This window comes from Buteo buteo, chromosome 6 (genome assembly GCF_964188355.1).
Source record: "Buteo buteo chromosome 6, bButBut1.hap1.1, whole genome shotgun sequence".
NCBI lineage: Eukaryota > Metazoa > Chordata > Aves > Accipitriformes > Accipitridae > Buteo > Buteo buteo.
Genome location: NC_134176.1, coordinates 40,934,046 through 40,955,964, shown reverse-complemented (window position 1 = coordinate 40,955,964; position 21,919 = coordinate 40,934,046). Strand labels below are relative to the sequence as shown.

Here is a 21,919-nt window from a genome sequence, read left to right as displayed (position 1 = left end):
AAATAACCAACCTCCACAAGAACGAAGGACATTAAGGAATGAAACATGATAGCTGAGGTCTTTGTCATAATGTTTGTTTTTCTGACAGGAACATCAAATTGGAGTGAAGCAAAATAGATGAGCCTACAAAGAGTACATCATTACCACTTATCCACACCTTTATTCTTTGAACATTGGAAAATACAGAACCTTCTGTCTGTACCGTTATAGTACTTACATTACAGCAACTCACAGACCATCAAGAACTACAGTCTGGAGTGCTGAAAAACATAATTAAAAAGTTATTAGGAGAAAATGGGCATATCACTGGCCTTCCCCTCTCCTCTAAAACCCACAACTGACTCAAACCAAAAGTATCTTGCTCATAAACCAGATAAAGGTTTAACATTTGATTGTGTTTGCACTTGAAAAGCTACTTAAGAGATGAAAATTATTCAAGAGTTAGTTTCTTTTCAGTATTTCAACACCTAAGGGTGTACAAGAAAAACTGCAAGAAATGGATCTCAAACATGTCTTCACAGCATAGCATCAGTGAAAAATAAATGACCTGCATGTTTTTTTGGACAGAACAATGTAGAACATCAGTCTACAACAAAAGGAAAAAAACACCACACTTTGATGAAGTTACTTGTTAATGTTTAAAAACAAAAGATGAGCATTAAAAATACAGGAATTAACAGTTAAAGAGAGAAATAAAATTCCATTTTTATACCCACACAGCTGATAAAATCTCTGGAATAAATATACTTAAGTAAAACCCTAACAGGAAGGACAACATAAGCTAAATTTTGGCAGATGTTGGGTTCAGTGTCGTACTTGGCTATAGACTTCCTGTGTGATTGTGGGCATGTTACTTTGTACTTCTTTTATAAAACATTTTTCAGAACAAAATTTCAAATTCCTCCTGATAACATTTGTCTAACAAAATTACATTCAAGTGGTACAGTTGTTACCCCCAGAGCAATTGTCTTAGCATGTGAGAATTTGTGCTAATTCAATGAGCATTTTATAAACTGTCAGATGTGCCCAGTGCAATTTAAAAGGACATCCATACTCTAGTAAACAATTTGCGCATATACAGAACTTGGCTGAAGTTTATAACCACTAATGAAACTCTTCTGTGGAGAAATGAGTTAAGAATGCAGTGAATATAAACCAACAGCTATCTGACAGCTCACGTGAAATCCGGGCAAATCATTCCTCTATATACTATTCATATTCAGTTCAAATCTACCCCCGGCATTACAGGTTTGATCCACTATTTATAAACCATCAGAGTAGGCAGAATTCCCGTACAGCTCATGCCTTACAGAAAGGCCCACTGTCAAAACTGCTGACTCAATTTTTGTTATCCTGGAACTAAATACCTGTATTATGCAAACAGAAAACCCAATCTGAACAAGTGAGATGATGAAAAGCATTTTTATTGTGCCTAACACATACTTGAAATATCTGCTTTCTATGATAGTACAGAGAAAAAAATAGAGTTCTTTAGAGAAAAAAAGACAAAGATATTAACATATTAAAATAAAGAAAAAGCAATACAGAGCAGAAACACAAGAAAAATACTTCTTCGAATGCCCGACATTCTGAGGGAACAAAAATGCTGTTGATTTCCCAGGTCATCTTCACAGCTTTTGGTTGAGAAGCCTGTGTACTAATTCAACTTGAAGATCTTCCAGATACTGTGAGTGGGTGGACAGAAAGTGAGGCTGGCAACTGAATTGCCACTCATTCTATGACAGCTGTCACAGTAAAATAAAACACTGGAGATAGACATTTACTTCTAAATATGACTGCACTTACTCTGCAGTGGAAGTCAGTAACATCATTACACAAGCAAATGTTCACACTAATACCCTAACATAGTAAGAAACAATCAAACTTTCCTCACATTATAAACAATACAGGAGTGACTAAAGAAAATAAGTAGAGGCACCATCCTTTAGTACCGTAAACTGAGGAAAGCTTTTGGAGAAAAAGAACAGATTTTTTAAAAGTTAAATAAAAGGGATCTGTATCATATACATATTCTTTTTCAATATATCCATAATGTGAAGGATGCTTCTGACTTTTATTTTTTAAAGACCAACAGAAAGCAACACACATTACTATTTTTTAGCTTTTCCAAACAAAAATAATCTAAGTTGGTTTTACTCTTTAAATCAAATGGAGTAAAAATTAATTGCAAATTTTAACATCATCGTTCAATGCCAAGATCACCTGACCCACTCTGTGAGTACAGAAGCATTAAGCAGCACAACAGCAGTATCTTCAGGGGAGTCTCAAGTATGTTTTAGCCCAGTTTTATTCTTACCCCTTTCTCCCCCCACCTTTCTTTTCCCATTTTTGCAGAGATTTAACATTTTAAAAATGTTAAATAAATTCCTCAGTGCTAAAACGCTCCAGTTGTTTTGTCCCAGGCTTGGTTCCTAGAACTTCTTGTTTCTGAGACTGCCCATAAGACACATTTCCATTACATATACTTTTGCCAAAACGATTCACCTGCTTTCAAGTTGTCAGAGTGCTTGCCAAGTGCAGTCTAGTAAAAAAAAGTAGTTTATCCTTCCTGTATCAGGCCTGGGCAGCATGGAGGAAGAAGGCAGTCAATCCAAATGGAGGACAAACAAGCCTGAAAGTCTTCTGAAGCTGCAGTGTCAAAATGGCTGGAACAAGGATCCTCAGAGGAAACTCAAAGAAAGAAATTTCAAGCAAGAATGACTCTGAATGAGGAACAATGCAGAAAGCAAAGATGTGAATGACTGGCACTAGGAATCAGTGAGAACAGAGAAACATGGCAAGACTAACAACCTGAAGGAGAGTAAAGCAGGGAAGAGAGAAATAGAATGGGGAGAGAGAACTGGAGAAACTGGAAATTATGAGAGATGGAACCAAGCAAATTGAAATGGGAATGGCTGGGCAAGAAGCAAAGAAAAGATAACTCTAACTGGCAAGGTGAGGAGAATGGAAACAGAAGAGCGAATGTAATGAATTAGGCACAAAAGTTTAAAGCACCACAACCCTAAGGAGCTCTACATTTGAAGAATGTTAACCAACTGCAAACTCAAGTTTTCAAAAAGTAGAAGCCAGAATCAATACTGACTATCTTGAATGGAGACAAACGCATGCCATAAACCAGATTTCCTAATGTTTTATGTCTCATCACTGAATTCTCTGATGTGAAGTTCCTCCCATTGTGTTTTCTCCACATAGATTCTCTGACACACTATAAGGGTTGAGGGCAGGCTGCAGTCTTTCCCTCAGAAAAGAAACAGGTGAAAAAGAATGACAATAGTAGTAGGAACTTGATTCAGCCATCTTCTTTTTTATATTCCTAGAAACCTAATGTCTTTGAGCTTTTTATCAAATTTGACTAACATACAGAGCAAAAGTTCCATTAAGTATACACACTCATATCTACACACAACGGGATTGTATAAACTTTACTTTTTCAGATGTAGGTGTCAAAAAAGCTGAAAGCTCTCAGGTACCACCTCTTGGACTTTTTTTTTTTTTTTTTTAATAAATGGGGGCATTGTATTGGAATTGCTGAAAAGTGTTTAAAAATACCAACACACAAGACCTATTTTTTCTTAGCAGAATTTCAAGTCAGGAATGAACACAAGAATGCAGATTGCTCCCAGAAAGGAAAGAGCATCACTTCAGCAGAAGCAGCACCTGATGTTTTTTCTGAGAAGCCTGTGATGCAGTATGCAGGCTCACACATTAGAGCAATCACAGAGAGCATACTGATTATCCACTTTCCCAAGTGTGACCCATGACCCAGTTAGAAATCACTGCTGTCAAAGATGGAAGAAGGGCCACTGGAGACTGCCTTGCAGATGGTTCAATACCAGTTTCAGAAGCTGCAGGTGGAATAATGTAGGAGAGAGACAAACAAAGAGAAGTCAGAAGCAACGACTGATGTTCACATTTACATGCTTGCTACACAGCAGTCCTGATGCAGGTGCTGAGGAGGAATCCCAGAGAAAAGGCCTCCTCCACCGCTCCGGGCTATAGTTTGATCTGGGGACTCAGTATAGCTAGAGACACTCTCCGGTTCTGGAAACCAGGCAATCCCAATAGTCTCCTCCAACCGTCAGACCTCTGCCACCGCCTGCCCTGCAACGACGGGGCGTTGATCCCTGAGGAAATGACCCCGGGAAAGGCGGGCAGGGGCCCTGCCCCGTCAGGGAGGGCTCAGAAGGCGCTGCCAAGCTCCCCCCCCCCCGCCACAAGGCGGAACGAGGCCGTAGGCCCCTCCCGCTTTTACACCTGACACCGGGGCACGCTCACCTCTACGGGGCGGGGGGGACGGCGGCCGCCCACCGGCCCGGCCCGTCCCCTGAGAGCTCCGAGGCCCCGCTGCGCCGCTCTGCCCGGTCGGGGCCGCCGCCGCCGCCGCCGCGCGGGGACGGTTAAGGGGCCGCTCCCCCCCGCGCGTGCCGTCAGCGCGCGCCGGCCGCCCGGCCCTCCCGCTCACCTTGAACGGCGCCTCGAGCGCTCCCGGCACGTTCGCTACGGGGACAAGCAGGCGGACCCCCGCGCCCCGCGCCCCGCCCCTCCGCGCGCATGCGCGCGGGCCTTAAACAGGGAAAGGCTGCGGCCCACCCCTTAAAGCGGCGCTGCCCCGAGGCCCGGCCCTGGGGAGGCGGGAAGGGCTGCGGGCAACGTCCCGCCCTGGCGGCGGCCTCCCGCCGGCAGCGGGGTGCCGCGCTGTGGACCTGGGTCTCCTGGCGTGGGGGCCGGCCGCCCGTGGGGGCGAGGTGATGGCGGCTCATCTCCTCAGGCGCTAGAAAAAGGCGCTTACGGCTCACGAGGGGTTTTTTCTTTGAGAGAGAGGGTAACGGTGAGAGGTGCTTGCTTCTTGCGTGTTCGAGTGGGTGGGATTGTGCTCCTTGATGCGATAAAAGGCTGTGTTACGGCCCAGTCGCTGTCGTGTGCGATACAGCGTTCTGTTGAGTATATACGTACTTCTGCTATGCTTGAAGGCGGGTGAGGGGGCATCTTTACTTCAAGAGCAGGCTGTAGGAGGGTGAACAACTGAAGAGCCAGAGCTTTCCTGGGATGGGGCTCGGGTCCTGGTGCTGCCTGATGTGATTACTCTGCGTACTCGCCCTGTGTTGTAGTGACTCACCGTGCTGGAAAGGCAAACAGGTCTGTGAAGTGGCCACTGAGTTGGTGGAAATTACTGTGGAGCTTAAAGTGACCACTGAAGACTGGAAAAACTCTTCCAGACTAATGGTCCGTGATGACTTCATACTCTGCCTCTCTCATAAAGGCAGGCAAAGCCTTTCTTTTGTGGCTTTACACATAGCACTTCAGTATAGGTCTAAGTGAACGATTTATACTTGTGCCACTATAATATACAAAACTTTGCATTTCACATTAGTTGAAAAGACGTCATTGGAACTGTGATGATCTAGGGAAAAAAAATGAAGCCTCTTAATAAGGGGATTTATACCTCCATACTTTTTTTTCCCAACTTGTATCAGTTGATGTAATGACAGGTCAACTTCTTACTGGTGTAATGCACTGAAAGTAAGTCTTCAGGGTTGAAGTTGGCCCCATATTTTCAAACAGGCATATCTTGTATGTAGAAGGCCTGTGTTAAAATGAATAAATACTGACTTGCCTCATAATTGTGCAAGAAAAGAGCAGTACAATTATTAGAGAAATAATTATTTCAGAAACCAATGTTACATGTCATTATATGAGCAAACAGGAAAAGGTTATGGAGTGTATTAATGGGGAGCTCCCTGTTAATTTAGAAGTAGTATATCTCAAGGACTAGTAATAATTGAAATAAAAGTGGGGAAAAGGTATGCTGTATATGCACACATGTGCATAATTTTTTTCTATATATTATGTAATAATAAAACTTAAGGTATTTTTTAAAAGTACCAAAAAAACCCCCAAACCCCAACACATTAAATGGGCTTTCAAAATCTCTGTACAAACCCACTTTCTCTTGCCTAGCACAGGGTGGCTTTGTTACCTCCACAAAAAAGGTTATCCTGAAAGGTGGTTACAGCAATCATCCACAGTTTACTGTTTTAACCCTTATATTCATACCCCCCATTGTCTTTTTTGTTAAGTGAAGCTCTTGTGAAATAAGCTTAGGTGTGAATTTAAAATGCAGTAGCAATTCTGCACTGACTTGCCTTGTGGATACATGTTCTATGGTAAGAACTTTTTGTGGTTTAGCTTAATCCACCTCAGCCTAAACTAAACCACACAAAGTCACCCTTCATGTGAAATAAAACTGTCCACGCAAGCAGGCCATTGGGGAATAGTTGTTACATAACAGATATTAGGGGTTGTTACCACATGTAAACAAGGCTAAATCAACCTGGGTGTCATCATTTTAAAGTCAATCAGAGATGGGGCAGAGATGAAATGGGGAATGTGTTTATGCTGGAAGATGGCTGTGGTCATTGTCAACAAACCATTGCTGCCTAACCAAATTGGGAATGTTATTCAGTTGAGCCTTACTTCACTGAACAGATACTCCCCCCAATTCAAGGTTTTCTCTCACCAACTTCAGGCAAATTTGAGAAAGCAAAAACATTTCTTGGCCACATGGTGGGATTAAAAAGACTTCATCCTATTTGATCCTTTTAGAACAAAAAGAGAAAAAAAAGGCTCATGGATACAAAGTCATTAGCTCCCAGGATCATGTATAAACTTGGACAGAGTGTAAAAGTGAAACAGCTATCTGGTTCAGAGCGGTTAAAATCATATTGCCATCAATTTTAGTGAAGCCAATAACAACAGTTAAAATAAAATTCAAAGACTGGAGGCTTTTTTTTTTTTCTTTAAGATTGACTGACTGTTTAGCTTATTCTAAATCATCTTTTTGTTCCTGTTCACCTGCCCTTAATATGGAAGCAATAAACCTTACATATTCTGCCTATACTGTGAGGCTAAAATGTTTTTAAAGTATGAAGTAATCCTGTTCATTTTCCAAGATTTGCTGGGCTCATGGATCATATTGATGAGAATATGTAGTAATAATTCACCTTTTACACATTTCCATGTTCATCGGTAACTCACAATCTTGGGAGATGTGTGCCCTTTCTTTGTTATTTTTAATTAATGTCACTACAATAACCAGTCTTTTTAAATCCGTATAGATGAATAATACAGATGTTGCATACGTAATTAAAGTGCAGCTGTGTTTTGGCCATCAAAATCCTCTGGGGTATGCATGAGCTCTAAATGACACTAGATTCTTTAGCCTATGTGTGCAGGGACCAAAGTGGCCTATGAGGTCTCCCAAGAAACATCCTTCATTGATTCTGTGGATAGGAATGATCAATTAGATTACTCAAATCCAACACAATTTAAATCTCTCTTTTTGATGTAGTAAGTCTCTTACACGATAGAAAAATAAGATGTCATCTTCTGCTGTGGGGAAGCATTTTTCTAAGGGTACAGAAAGTTAGAGAAACATTTTTGAAACTATTCTTCAAAGAATTGATGAAATGTTGCTGAAGGTATCTTGAGAAAAGGTGTGCCTTCTCCATTGATAAAACAGCCTTACAGAAGAACTCAGTGTGTGATACCTCTCCATGTTCTTGGGTTACAAAACCAGTTCACTTGTCCTACAAATTCTGAAATGGTGTTTCAGGCTGCAGTAAGAAAAATTGTTGCAAGATCATCTGTAGTAGACTTGATGGTTTTCTAAACTGTTTACTAGTCTTCAGTTAAGTTTCTTGCCCTCATTGCTGAGCCAGGAGAACAGGGAATGAGAAAGCTCCTTTGTTCGCTCGATGGCAATGTCAGCTAACACCCTGAAGTCCTGCTGAGTGTAATTTGAGCTTATCCACACATCTTTGCACAAAATGTTTTAAGAGCTTGCAGATGATTCATTCTGCCACATAAGCTGCGGATGCAATAACTTCAGCAGAGGACAGTAACACATTAGGTCATTACAGCCATTTGCAGTGACTATTTGAATCTGTGTAAGTAATCCAATATATGAACTGAAAAATTTTAGCTTTGAGACAGCTGCTGAGGTTGAATGAGCTATTCAGCTGACTTTATTAGAGTGACATACCATGCTGTAGAGTGCAGTTTAAAGGTGATTTGTGAGCAGCTTAGCTCTCTGTTGGCTGAAAATGTTGGAAAAGGTAGACAGCTGGGGAAAGCAAGTTATCATCTAACTCAAGTTATACCATTCACTTCTGAATTGTTCTGCTTTTGCAGTTTTTGTTCATGCAGGTCCTGTTTTCTAAAAAAACAAACCCCACAATGTATCCCTGTAGTTTGAGGCAGAGATATTTGTGGGAAAGTTTTGCAGGTGGCTAGTTAGCTGTCACATGAGACTAATGCCTTCTGATGCTAATTGCTAGCTAATCACAAAGTGGGCTTCATCTGTAGAGGTAAGTATACAGATAAGGAGCAAACGCTACCTTTTATGGTAACTTGGTTTTTCTGATGTTTAATGCTTGGGAATGCCCTGACCTATCTTTCTTTTTAATTGTTTCAAAACTTTCATCTGGATTCTGACTGGACAAAAGGCATAGGTAGGATCTGGATTTGCTCTGTCACTATTTTTGTGATTGTAAGGAAGCTTGGCTCTATAAACAGACTTAGCTAGTTAGAACTACTAGTTTTGATATATGTTCACACAGAAGACTATCTGTAGGGAACATCTTGAAGAATCACATTCATTTTAAGGTAAATAACTTCTTTTGTTAGTAAAGTAAAATATAGTATGTCAATAACACACCTTGATGCCTGACTTTTGTAAGGAAAACACAGTGTTAAAATGCTTTTGCATAAATGTCCTTAGGTCTGCTCTTTAACCATTTGGTATTTTGTAAAACCTTTTAAATCCATGAAAAGTGAGCACAAAATGTTACCATTTTAATCTGGTAGTGATTACTACTGTTTGATCATCACAAAGTTTTACTCGTAATTTTGCTTCCTTTTCTGTCTGTGCCTTTTTTTAATCCTTAAGGGAAGAAAGAAAATACTGAAGTGCTTGCTGCAGAGACTGATTTTCCTGTTGTCTTTAGTTTGTTAGTGACAGCTTCTTAAATCCAATCAAAAAGGGTCAGTTGATGTTCTATTAACTTTTACATTATTAAATAAGGTGAAGCTACATTTTGGTATAGCTATTTATTTAATGTTTATAAATGACCTGAGCATATTGTAGATGAAAACTATCCTGCTGCTATGCAGCATCATATCAGGATCACATCTTTCATTTTTTACTGCAGAATAGTTGAGGAAACTAGGAACTTCTGTTTTAGAACCACACTGCTAGATAAGCATACACATCTGTGTAGGAAATTTCTTTCTTTATTGCTCTCTGTGCCATTTCCATTTAATAATATCTCCCAGTTATAAAAAAAATGGTTCTATTAATAAGCTTTCAGAAATCTGCAACCAGTGAGGTACTAATATAAGTATGGCTTACATTTCACACTCTAAGATTCAGTCATGCGTGTCTGTATCAGAACAGAAATATCTTGATTTTTCCCAATTTAATATAAAGCATCACCACTGATCTGTGTAGACAGCATTGAAAAGTTTAAATTTTAATTTTGTTGTCATGGCCTGTAGTTGTTCTACGTGCTTTGTGATGCATAATTATAATTCAAAACAGGAAAGATTGAAGGTGTTTTAAATGAAGAATACCAATAACCTTGAAAGTATTTCTTCTTACTGCTATTTTCTCCACTTTGTCTAAAAAATATTGCAAGATTGGAAAAAAAGTTGTTAAATGTAAGTGATCCCTTTTTTTTTCCTTGTTTCATAGCTTATGTGAATGGAAACTGGGAACATTTAGTGAAAAGGAAACTAAATTTATAATTTAGAAAGAACTGAGGTTATAAATTAAGCTGCATTGTGTGAGTATCCAAGATATAGGACCGTCCTGAAAAATGGGGGAAAGGAAGAAATGTGGTCACAAAGGCTCAAATGACTTATTTAGAACACAAAATGATGTTTGCACAATCACGTTTGCAGTAATGCTAAGTTATGATTTTTTTTGGTTTAAAATTGCTGACAGCAAATGGTCAGGACGAGTGTTTCTGTCTGAACAGAGGACAGAAAACGTATGAGCACCATTTGTGGAAAATGCTACTGATTGCTGCACCAGAGCAGGAGGCAGCAGTGGGTGATAGACTGTGTTGCATGGGGAAATCCTAATATTGCTAGAATATTGCATCATATTTCTGTTCTTTTCCATACTTGAAATTCAGAATCATTGTAAAACTGCCCTGTTTTCTTATTTGTGCAGACTAATGCTAGAAGAGCTAATGCTAATGGCTAGCAGAAGCACAAAGAGAAATGGGTCTTCTAGAATCAGAAAAAAAGTTGCTCATGTGAGGGATGTATTTGTGGCTGTGTGAAGTAATACACAGTGTAGCTTCCTTGTAAGACTCCTTGGTATGCTAATCCTTAATCAAATAGAATTGAAAGTCCCATCTTGTGGGTTTCAACCTATGTGTTTGTGGAAAAGCACATTTGGGATGTAGATGAAAGATGAAAGTTGACAAATGGTGAATAAAGGCAGGTGTGAACAAGGAAGAAAATGAATGAGGAGGAATGCTTTAGAAGGAACGTTTTTTGCACTGGTATCATGTTTATGCAGTGCTATTTCTGAAAAGCAAGTACTGTTTTGTAAAACAGGATTACGTAGACTTGCAAAGTCTCAACCAAAAGCATATTTTTGGAGCTCTGTGCAGGGCTTGTTTCAGAGCTGCTGGATATTAGAGTGCTTCTCATCCATTCAGCATGTGGACATTCCCTTCTGGAGATTTACAGCACTTGGTTGTTATCAGTCAATTATTCACAACTTTGATATCAGTAAATCAGCTGTTGTAGTCCACTGGCTTGGAAATGAGAATTTGCAAAGACTTTCACCTGTTTCCTCTAAGGAAAAGAAGAGGGATCAGTAAGCACAACTGGCCTAGAAAGAATTAATGGTGTCAGTGACTGTATTCTAGGAGGCTGTGCTTGCCCTTGTTATTATGGGTGATAAAGTATTTTATTGGACATATGAAACTTAGATGACAACTGTTTTGACTCTCAGTGAAGCAACTGCAGGATAACAGTGAGGGTTGTCTTTTAGAGGCTGATCAACAATTGGTAACTGGAAGGTCTGAGGCAACTAAGCAATACCTGTTTCAGATTATAATTGCATACTGTGTTTTACCCAGCATAGCTGGTAAGCAGTGAAGAGGCTTTTTGCCATTTCTGAGCAGTACATGAGACTATCTAAATGACAGTCTAAGCGCATTTTGGGGGGCATCATTTGCACATCTACTGAGGCAATGAGATCTTGTTTGGATGGCTTTCTTTTCTAGTTCTTTGTGCAGCTTTCTGTGGTGTGCTATGCATGATAGTACTAACAGGATAGTCATCTAGGTCACTTGGTGGGTACTGGCTTTGCAAATGCTGCAAGTTACATTAATTTTAAATAGAATGGTGAATGCTAAATGACAGGAATAAATAGCCTATATCATAGTTCTGGCAAACATATTGTATATTTTAAATGTAAATTCTGTTAGCCATACATGACTAATTTGAGAGATCAGGTCTACAAATCAAGGAGCTGTCCAAGTGAACTCATTACATAATTTCTACAATTAGTCTTTTCTCATAGTTCCCACTGCCACTTTTTAGAAGCTGAAAAGGCATGACAGAATTTTGCTTGGATGCCAGAGAAATGAACACAGGGTGCTGTTCTCGAGAACAATTGTGGTTGAAGGTCTGCTGGTGATATTCAAACCACAGCTGATGACTCTAAGACTGAAGTGCATGCAGTAGGAGAGAGTTGCAATTTTTACAAACAATACTTTCCAAAAATATGTTCCTGTTTATCTAATTTTGTATGCCCCTGTTTATTTCTCTGTGTGCGTCCTGTGCAGCAAAGCTCCACCCTGCAATTACAAAGTCATGTTTCATACTGAATTGTGATAGTGTTTTGTTGTTAGGAAGTCCTCTTTCTTGTCCTCCGTGTTGCTTTGAACCTTTAATGATGTCTTGTGCTCCTTAGCCAATCTGCATCTTTCAAGAGCTTCCACTAATCTTTCACAAAGAGAAAAAAAAAAAACATTTGTTGTAGTCACCTGATACTGAACAGCAGTAACATTTGTTTCCTTAGTAGTGCAGAAGTTAAGTGATCCTATAACTTGATAACTTTTTCCTTACTTTCAAAGTTAGTTTCATGATAACAGGAGGTTTGAGGGTTGTCTGTGGCTTATTTGTTTTTTGTGTTTTTTTTTTTTTAATGGGGCTGGTTTCCCCCTGCAGTTTTCAGGTGCCAATTTCCTGAACCACTTCTCATTCTTGAGAGACTCTAGAAGTTGTAAGTTTTCTTCATCTTTTCTCTGATGTACTTTGTTCTATAAAGCCCAATGTCATGATTCCACAATGATTACTAGTGGAAAGTGGATTTGCTACTCCCTGTCTTAAGCATGGTGGATTTGTGCTGTTTCTTGTTAGAGTGGCACCATGAAGATAACATAAGCATATTCAGAGCATTTCTTGTGGGGCAGAGATCTTACTGAGGCCAAGATAGTGATTGCTTCTGTATTGCTTAAGGCAGTAGTGATATTTGAGGATGCCTCTCATACATGGGAGTAAAGAGCAAAGAAACTAACCTACAGTACCTATAAACGGAGGCTGTGGTAAATCCAGCAGATATGTAATGCTAGAGCAAGTGGTCTTGCCTGGTGTTTGAATACCTTTTCAGTTGTTGCCTTTGTGGATCATGTGTATTCCTGTGTCTGTTCTACTGTAGGTCTTGGTTATATAAGCCTCCTCCAGCTCCTTTTCTTTGCTTTCTCAGTCCACTGTGGCTTCAAGGAGCTAGAGAAAACTCTGCAGGAGTAGGGAGGGAAGATAAGGGAGGAGCATGCATTTGCAAGGGAGGAAAGATCCTGCTTAGTTTGTAGGAAGGGAAGGGTTTTAAGAGTACATGCAAAATGCCTGAGATGCATTGATAAAAGACATTATTGCTGCCTGTTGAAATTGCTGCTCCCCATTTTCTTCAGGCTAGCAATCTTGTGGCAGCCATGAAGGTATGTGTTTCTGTTGAGCGTTATTAGTGTGTTTCTGGTAATTCAAATGCTCAGTGGACAATATAGTAATAAAACCACATCCATATTTGGGAAGCATTCCTGCCTTGGAATACTACATCCTAGTGAGGGCTAGCACTTTGAAATTGCATTTTATGCCCTATGTAGATACTGCAAAATACCCGTAGTTGTACATTGTACTTTGAGCACAAGCCTTTTTAAGGTTCCCATTGACAAGAAAAAAAAACTGCCAAGTTTCTACTAAAAAAAAAAAAGAGGGGAGGCAAAAAAGGGAAATTCCATAATAAGATTTGTACTGATAAACATACAGAGAGGAACTGAATTAATTTTCTGTATTATCAAACATGCTATGTACTTTATAACAGAATTAAGGAATGTTCAGAGATCATAGCGATAAATAGACCAGCTGGTTGGGTTAGGACACAAATTGGCATTGGAAGGCAGCTTGGAGGACTGCCAAAATACTTCTGGAGTCCAGGCATGAAAATCAATATGATGTAACTTGCTTGTGAATCCGAGAAGAATAAAAACTCCACAACAATTTGCCAGTTACACTGCAGCGTAATGGTGATGACAGAAAAAGCCCTGCAGCCTGGTTTGCACCAACGCAAACTGCCAGCACAGGCAAGCATGGAGTGTCAGTAAAGAAGGATTAAGGAGTAGAGGGACAGATAAGGTCATCAAGGTGCATAATTATGTGGTTCCAGATTATCCTCTCTATTTCGTACATGCCTGTCATATATGTCTTATTTATACATGTTGGTGTCTCCCATAGTGATTGATTTATATCCCCCTCCCCTTCTATAATTTATTTATGGGATGGAATAGGAATGGGTCCCCATGAGACAGAGTACCATATGCTATACCTATAGAGCCTAAAGTTAGCAAATGCTTGCTTTTTGATTCCCCCACTGTCCCTAGATTTATACTGCATACCTTTCAATTTAATTGCAATGGTACTGAGTCATTGTCACTAAAGCCTGTTTGGGCTGAAAGCTCCTTGAGTCATTGTCAGTATCAAATGATTTGAAATGGGCTTTGAGATTGCTACTTGTAATATATAAGCTACTGAAGCTCAGAAGGAGTTCCTAGTTGAAGTTCTCCATAAGAGATGACTTTAACGATGCTCTGCTATATATCTACATATATACATAGATATATACAAATTGTACATTAAAAAATATTCATAATAGAAATATTGAACAAGGCTCCAAATCCTGTATATATTTATATACCATGCACCATTAGTTATGAGTAGTTTTTTGATGTCAATAGAGTAAAAAATAATCTTATTTTTGTGGGCATGTACTGTTAAAATTTTGTAAACCTATTAGAAAATTATTATCGCTGCCTGAGTTTCTTCATTATTTGGGAATTTTTTTGTGTGCAATGGATAGATTGAATAAATTTTTTTCAGGAAGGGATACTATTTTTAATTATGCTTGTGTCCTGGTTTCAGCTGGGATAGAGTTAATTTTCTTTCTAATAGCTGGTATAGTGTTATGTTTTGGGTTCAGTATGAGAAGAATGTTGATAACACACTGATGTTTTCAGTTAGTTTAAATACTATTTAGCAACAAGTCAGGGATTTTTCAGCTTCTCATGCCCAGCCAGCAAGAAGGCTGGAGGGGCACAAGAAGCTGGGGGGGGTCACAGCCAGGGCAGCTGACCCAAACTGGCCAAAGGGGTATTCCAGACCGTGTGACATCGTGCCCAGCATATAAAATGGGGGGAGTTGGCCCGGGGCGGGGGGTTCGCTGCTCAGGAACTAACTGGGCATCAGTCAGAGAGTGGTGAGCAACTGCACTGTGCATCACTTGTTTTGTATATTCCAATTCTTTTATTATTATTGTCATTTTATTATTATTATCATCATTATTAGTTTCTTCCTTTCTGCTCTATTAAACTGTTCTTATCTCAACCCACGAGTTTTACCTTTTTCCTTCCGATTCTCTCCCCCATCCCACTGGGGGTGGGGGAAGTGAGTGAGCAGCTGCGTGGTGCTTAGCTGCTGGCTGGGGTTAAACCACAACAGCTTGACAGCAGAAATGCTTTTTTTAAAAAAATGCAGTAAGGAACTGAAAGCTTTTGTTTTTCCACCATAAACCATTGAAAATTTAAATTTCAAAATGCATTAGCAGTTGTGTAATTTGAAAAAGCATTATGTTTTAGGTGATACCTTTGAAAGAACAGAAATACTAAGGACTCCTGTAATTCAGTTTCATTTCTGTTTTCTCAGTGCTGCTGGGAAGGCATGGATGCAAAGATATTCTTAGCATGAAACTTAAGGATTGCTGTTTTGTTCCAGTTGTCATTAGTCCTAGTCAGTAGCTGGGAAAAACAGTGGGACATAAGGAAATATTAAATCATTCTTCTGCTGCTTTAACAGTTGCTATTAGCGGGCTTGATAGTGTAGGAACTATTCAGGTGGTATACAACCTGTGACTTCCTGCATAAATGAGAATCCCTTAGTCCAGATAAACAATCTTAGAGCTGAATGTTGTCTGTAGTTTCCATACAAAGGAGAAAGAGGGAGCATTGCCTTCATACTGGTGTACCTCTGAGAAATATCATGTATGTGAAAATGAAATATAAGTTGAAGCAAATCACTTTAGGGTATTAAATAGACTAATGACCAAATTAATTAACTACTCTGTGCTTTAATAAGAAATTGGTCTACTCAGACTATTAAAGGAACAGCCTAGATTATAATTTGTAAAAATTACTCCTAGTAAGCAGCATTAATGTTATATGAAAACAGAAAAACATTCCAGCTCATTGTTTCAAATTCCAGTCTTTACTTCTGTTATTACACTAAATTCAGTCAAGCTGTGAATATTACTCTGCAGTAAATGCTCTCAGTACGTCTTTCTCTTGTTGGTTTGTTGTTGTTGGGACTCCGAGTGCTTCTCTGCCTGGGCTCAGAGCCACCCTAAAGAAAGCACAGCTGGTTGTCTTGGGGAAAAAGAGACAGAAGAAGCCTTGGTTGAAGTTACCTGCAAAAATAAGCCTCAGTGAGGTCTTCTGCCATATTTGCTTGGGAGCTGCTTTAAGCTGAGGCTCTTGCATGTGGCCCTGTCTGAGCTACATTGCAGCTGCATTGCAGCCGTGCCTGTGCCCGACACTTGATCCTGACCTGTGAACTTGTCTTCCCAGCTTAACCTCAGCCCTGCCTCATCCCCATGGGTATGCCTGATGCCCTCGGTTTGGGGCTGGCCCCTGGCCTGCCCTGCTTCCTCGCTGGGGATAGTGGGACCAGCCCCAGCTGGTGAAGGCCCTGTCCTGCCAACCTTGTGAATCTTCTTGGCTCTTGATCCCAGGCCCTTGGGAAGCAGCCCCAGCCCTTGCTGCTCCCCACCAGTCATCTGCGTAGATTTTAATCAGAGTATCTATTACCAAAAAGAAAATCCATCCATTTGATTTCTAGAAGTTTTACATATGAATTTCACAGAAAGTGTAGAACTACTGTCATATTTTATAAAGCATTCACTGTGAAACCAATATGGTGTAGGAATCGATGTAAGTGCTCCTGAAAGCAGGTCTACAAACTTCTAAAACCTCAAGGTTTTGGAAATGACATACATACACACCCATAGTAGTAGAGTGTGTTCCTTTTAAACATATTGCACTCTTGTAATGCATAATGAGAGGTAAATTCCAGAAAGGTTTGTTGAAATCTGTTATAATAGTGACCATCAAACCATTTAGTGATTATGGCATTAAAAATATGTATTAGAATTAAATATATGTGTATAGCCACCAGTTCTTGATACTCATTGCCCATCATGTTTTTCAGGAGTATTTCTACTGCACTTTTCCCAAGGTATGTGTATTAATAATAATAATGATTCATAGAGCTAATGAATTTACAGTGCTTTACATTTTCAGAGTTCTAAAATAGAATACTACATATATTCATTAGTTCCTTTTCTAATAGTTCCTCTCACACAGTAGGTAAGAAAATATCATGTCTAAATACTTAAGAAATAATCGGAGGCATTTTACAGCCAGCTGTTTGAAAATTGTCTTATTTTAGGTGGCATTTAATTTTTTTTTTTAAATCATCCTGCTTAAGGTAATTTGAACCTAATTTTCAGAAGAACTTGTGCCACTGTTCGGTCAATTGAGCAGCATGAAACATTTGGTGTCCTATAATTGTATGTGTAGATTAGTGACACTTAGATGAGGGGGCATATTGTACTTTAGTACAATCTGTAGATTGAGCTCCTGAAATACAGGAAGAGTATAGTGTGACAGATGAATTTACATGTGGACTTGAGCATTTGGAGCTAACCAAAGCTCAGCTATTGAACCTTTGTGTGGCCTTCAGCTCACCACTGAGCTTCTCCAAATGTTGTTTTTTCCTCAATTGTAAACAGTGAATAATGTTACCACAGACTATTGTTTGTAAAACAAACAAACAAAGAATGTGGGATTCTGGGAAAAGTGATAGTAAATGCAGAAAGGACTGCAAAGTGTGTTTAAGGCTACACAACCTAGCAAAATTAGGAAGAAAGTTGCAGCAGTCCTGTTTTTCAGCATGAAATATAATTCGGTACTTCATAGATTCTTACACTGTCTTTCTCACCATGGTGTCTGAGCTTCTTTTAGTAGTGTTCAAGCAATGTGAATAACTTTTTTTTCCCATGTGGTTTCTTTAGACTAAACCGCAGTGTCCTTCCCTTTCCCTCATGTAACAAGGTCTCATCCTGGTTCTCAGGGAGCCAGTTCATGACACTTCGTGTGTGGATACATATGTATTTACACACACATGCTCTACAAATAAACACATGTATTTTCCCCTAAGTTGATCAAAGAAGGTGAATCTTGCTCAAGTTCGTAAAGCAAACTCAGTGTTTTAATTTTAAACTTGGATACGAAGAGTAAAATAAATATGCAAGATATTTTTTTTTCTTTTTGCAAACTCTTTTAAAAAAGGCAAACCCCTTCTTTCCAAATATTCTGACTGCATTGAGTTTCCCAAGAGAAGTTGTACCCTAAAATAATATTTCATTGAGAGTTTCATTTTAATTTTGACAAGATGGGAGACAGACATTGACATTGGGGAAATTCAAATGTCTTTGTAGTAAGAAGTAATTAATCTTGTATAAAAAGAAAAAAGTGCATTTTTGTAAGCATTTTTCCTGTAATAATGCAGCTGAAAAATGCTGGCTGTGAGGGAATGGATTTCTTTGTATTTATGATGGTCTTCTAAATTCACAACATCAAAACTAAAGCCCAGACAACCTGAAACACATACAATCACTTGTATTTCATATAAGATTTTTTTTCAAACTATTTTACTATCGTTTAATTAAGACTCCTCTTATGTGAGATAAGGGGATTTGCTTCTTTATAGAATCACTTAGGTTGGAGGGGATTTTGGGAGGTCACCAGTTCAACCTCCTGCTCAAAGCAGGGTCAACACTGAATTCAGACCACCTAACTCAGGGTTTTCTTTGTCAGGTAGTCAGGGCTTTCTTAGTCAGGTATTGGAAACTTCCAAGAAAGGAAATTCCACAGCCTCTTGTGGCAACCTGTTGTATTGCTTCACTATCCTCACTAGCTGGTTGGAACAGCCACTGTTTCAGTTTGAGCATTGTCTTTCTCCCACTGTGCACCTCAATAAAGAGCCTGGCTTTGCCTTCTCTTGTAGGTAAAGATCTAGCCTTGTGGCTATTGGAAGGCTGGTATTAAGTCTCTCCTACCTGTTCTCCTTTCCACATTAGAGAAGCCCAGTTTCCCTCAGCCTCTCCTTGAAGAGGACGCCTGTTCCAGCCCTTGACCATCTTGGCTTTCTACTGGCTCAAGTTTATCAACATCTTTCTTGTACTGAGGTGCCCAAAACTGGACACAGTGTTCCAGATGCAGACTAACAAATGGTAAGTAAAGAGGAACAGTCATTTCCCTTGACCTAGCTCTGCTTTTCTTTATACAGCCCAGGGTGTTGTTAGCCTTCGCTGCTAGCTGGTGTTTACCCCACTGTCCACCAGGACCCCAGATCTTATTCAGTTGTGCTGAGTGGCCTGTCAGTCCCAGCCTGTGCAATGGCAAAAGGTTAGCCCGGCCAAAGTGCAGGGCTTTGCATTAGTCTGTGTTGAATTTCATGTGATTCTTGTCTGTCCATTCTCTAGCTTGTCTAGAAGCAGCCCTGCCCTCGAGCATTGAATATATTTGTGGGATAAACACTGCAGCTATTGATTACTGTTTTATGCTGTCATTCTTTTTTTAAGAAAAATATCACACCCAATGGCAATTTTAGAGGAAATTTCACTGTGATTGTGAGATGGAAGTTTTAGGCTTACTGGAATCTGAAACTTGTATTACAAAGAGAGTAATTATTTTCTTACTAGCTATAGTGACTAGGGCCTTCATTTTATACTTAATTTCAGGGAGAACTAATAGCTCCATATTGTCTCCCATAATGCTGGAGCACTAGTTCAACTCGTGACGGCTAGAAAGAGGATGGGGCATTGGCTCTACTCTGACTTGGTGAAAAGAGTGCCACCTACTGAGTGCATGTCCCAGTTTTGCCAACGCAAGTATGCAAAGCGTAGTCTTTAATCCAAATTCTGACTCAGTGCAATCCAGTTCATTAATGATATGAGTCGATGTTGTTACAGCACAAGATGTGTCTGTACAAGTCAAAGAAACCTCAGATTTTTATAGGACGACAGCCAGGAAATCTTCCAATCTCCTTCTTCAATGTAGTAATAAAATAACGACACAACAGGGAATATATGTGTATTAAATTTGTTACTGTAAAACTGATGGATGTGCAGCCTGCATGCAGTCTCAGCATATGCTGAGAAAAGAAGAAAGAATGAAAAAATTTAAAAAAGCATAGCAAAAGCTACTGCAAAGAAGAAAATTATGATGGCTGGTTCTGGAGGAGATAAAAGGACTGTGTAACATAAGGAACAGAGATACAATTGAAGAGTGCCTAATGGCAAAATCTTTACAAAACACTTCATAAAACTGTTTATTGCTCAGTACGATAAATAGTAGCATACAGCTGTATAAACGGTCCTCATGCTGTGGTGTCTGAAGTGTGCTGCTTCTATTTCAGATCTGTAAACTGGCTGGTGTATCTACAGGCTTGCCTGTTTTTGTTCTTATCCCATTTGGTATGTTTGGGAAGAAGTACCATCCTTTTCTATAGATTTTGCATCTTACAGTGTGTTTCAGCTTTGTCCTTGTGGTTACTATGTTGTCTTTGGCTCAGTAAAGAAGGATTCCTATCCTTATACATTATTTAGGAGGCAACTAACAACAATGTTAAAATGTCTCCTAGACAAGGGTAGAAAGCATACTGCCCAATCTATGCAATGTTAGCTCCTGTAACCAGATGATGACATTTCTGCCATTGTCTGCTGCTTTTATGTGATTATGTATTGTGAAACATGAGACACTGCTCATCATTTTGCTTCCCAAACTCCAAACAGGTGAAGTACAACATGCATTTGTTCTGGCTGGAAGGACAAGCTACACTTTGCTGTTACAACATGATTTACAGTCATAGAAGAGTGGTGGGGTTTTTTTGGTTTGTTTGTTTTTTGTTTGTTTGTTTTTCCCAATGAAAGTTGAGATAAGCAATTTCAATCTTATCAATATCTGATGTGCTTCATGGGAGGCACTGATTGCCTAACATCTTATAACAGAGAAGGAAATAACTTCAGTTTATGGAATCTGTCTTTTCAGTCTTTATTAGGGCAAATTAAACTAATGGGTTGTATGTCTTCGACTTAAATAATTGAACATATGACTAAAACTGAAGTTTGCTTTCCATGTTAGCTAATTTGTGAACAGCTGTGAATTCTTTCTGTATTGATTTAAATATAAATAAATATTGATATAAATATAAAATTGACCTATTGCTCCTGTCTATTCAGGAGTTTAGAAGAGCAAATGCATTAATGGTAGTATAGAAGAGTTTTCCTTGAATGTCCTATTGAGACAGTGTTGCATCAAATGATACTTTTGGTTGTGAAAGAAAAAAAGAAAACCACTTTACCAGTAGTACCTGTGGCTACTATTTTGCTCTTCACCTCCATGTGTCTCACTGTTATACTCTGCACCGTGACAGGAAAAGATGGGGTGTGGTAATTGGACTACTGACCTGGGACTCATCAGAGAAACCTGGTTATGCATCAGATACGTTCTGTAGTCATGGGTAAGTCACTTCTCTGGGCTCCTATTTCCACGCATCTTAAACTTCCCAGGTAAAAAGTTCTGCATAGAAGCCAGGAACAATTGTGAAACAAATGCAAACTAGAGTGAGCAGTGCAAAAATTACTTCTATATTTCACTCTGTAAAGCAATACGTGCTAGAAGGGAAACTGCCCTGCTGGTCTGAAAAAAAAAAGCTATGCTACTGTGTGCAGCGAATGAGCTAAGGCTGGGTGAAGGTAAATACGTGGCAACGTGCATGTTGGGGGAAAAGCGTTTGGCGTTTTCGCGTTGCTTGCCATGTTTCACCGAACGAGAGTCTAGTCTGTGAATGCTGTCTCAATGTTATTTTATATGCTGAAAGTTTCGTTGTGAACAAACCCGAGTATTAGAGCAGTCTACAGGGGGAGCAATGACGAAGCAGCTTCTTTATTTCCTGCCTTAAGAGGAGTAACGTGCCTGCATTTGCTTGCACAGTTTTTATTCTCAGACCAAGGCAACAGAGGAAGCCATATTCCAGCAGACAAGCTGAACATTTTAAGAAACCTCAGCAGTTTGTGCGCTTGTGAAAGTCAATTTCGGTTTTTGTAAAAGTAAATTTCAGGTGTTTGGTAAAACAGCCAACAGTATACGGATGACCTTGAGGGTTTGTATCTAATACAAATCCTTTCTCCCTTCCCTGTTTTTTC

At 39.5% G+C, this 21,919-nt stretch overlaps 2 protein-coding genes across 9 annotated transcripts in view; one reads left to right on the top strand and one right to left on the bottom strand.

Annotated features, from left to right (window-relative positions):
* The window catches only part of PTGR2 (prostaglandin reductase 2), a 35,811-nt gene extending 31,254 nt beyond the window's left edge, over positions 1 to 4,557 (bottom strand). For 5 of the 6 annotated variants that reach the window (XR_012650784.1, XM_075030614.1, XM_075030615.1 and 2 more), the window contains exon 1: positions 4,484 to 4,557. The gene's annotated coding sequence lies outside the window, so the exon portion shown is untranslated. Of the gene's footprint in view, positions 1 to 4,296; positions 4,424 to 4,483 lie in introns of those variants that run through there. The other variant, XM_075030613.1, reaches the window with a different exon arrangement.
* Positions 4,558 to 4,706: 149 nt separating this feature from the next.
* MIDEAS (mitotic deacetylase associated SANT domain protein) overlaps positions 4,707 to 21,919 on the top strand; it is a 79,277-nt gene continuing 62,064 nt past the window's right edge. Inside the window, exons 1-2 of one of the 3 annotated variants that reach the window (XM_075030604.1) lie at positions 4,707 to 4,843; positions 18,791 to 18,943. The gene's annotated coding sequence lies outside the window, so the exon portion shown is untranslated. Of the gene's footprint in view, positions 4,850 to 18,717; positions 18,944 to 21,919 lie in introns of all 3 variants that reach the window. The other 2 variants (XM_075030603.1, XM_075030606.1) reach the window with 2 other exon arrangements.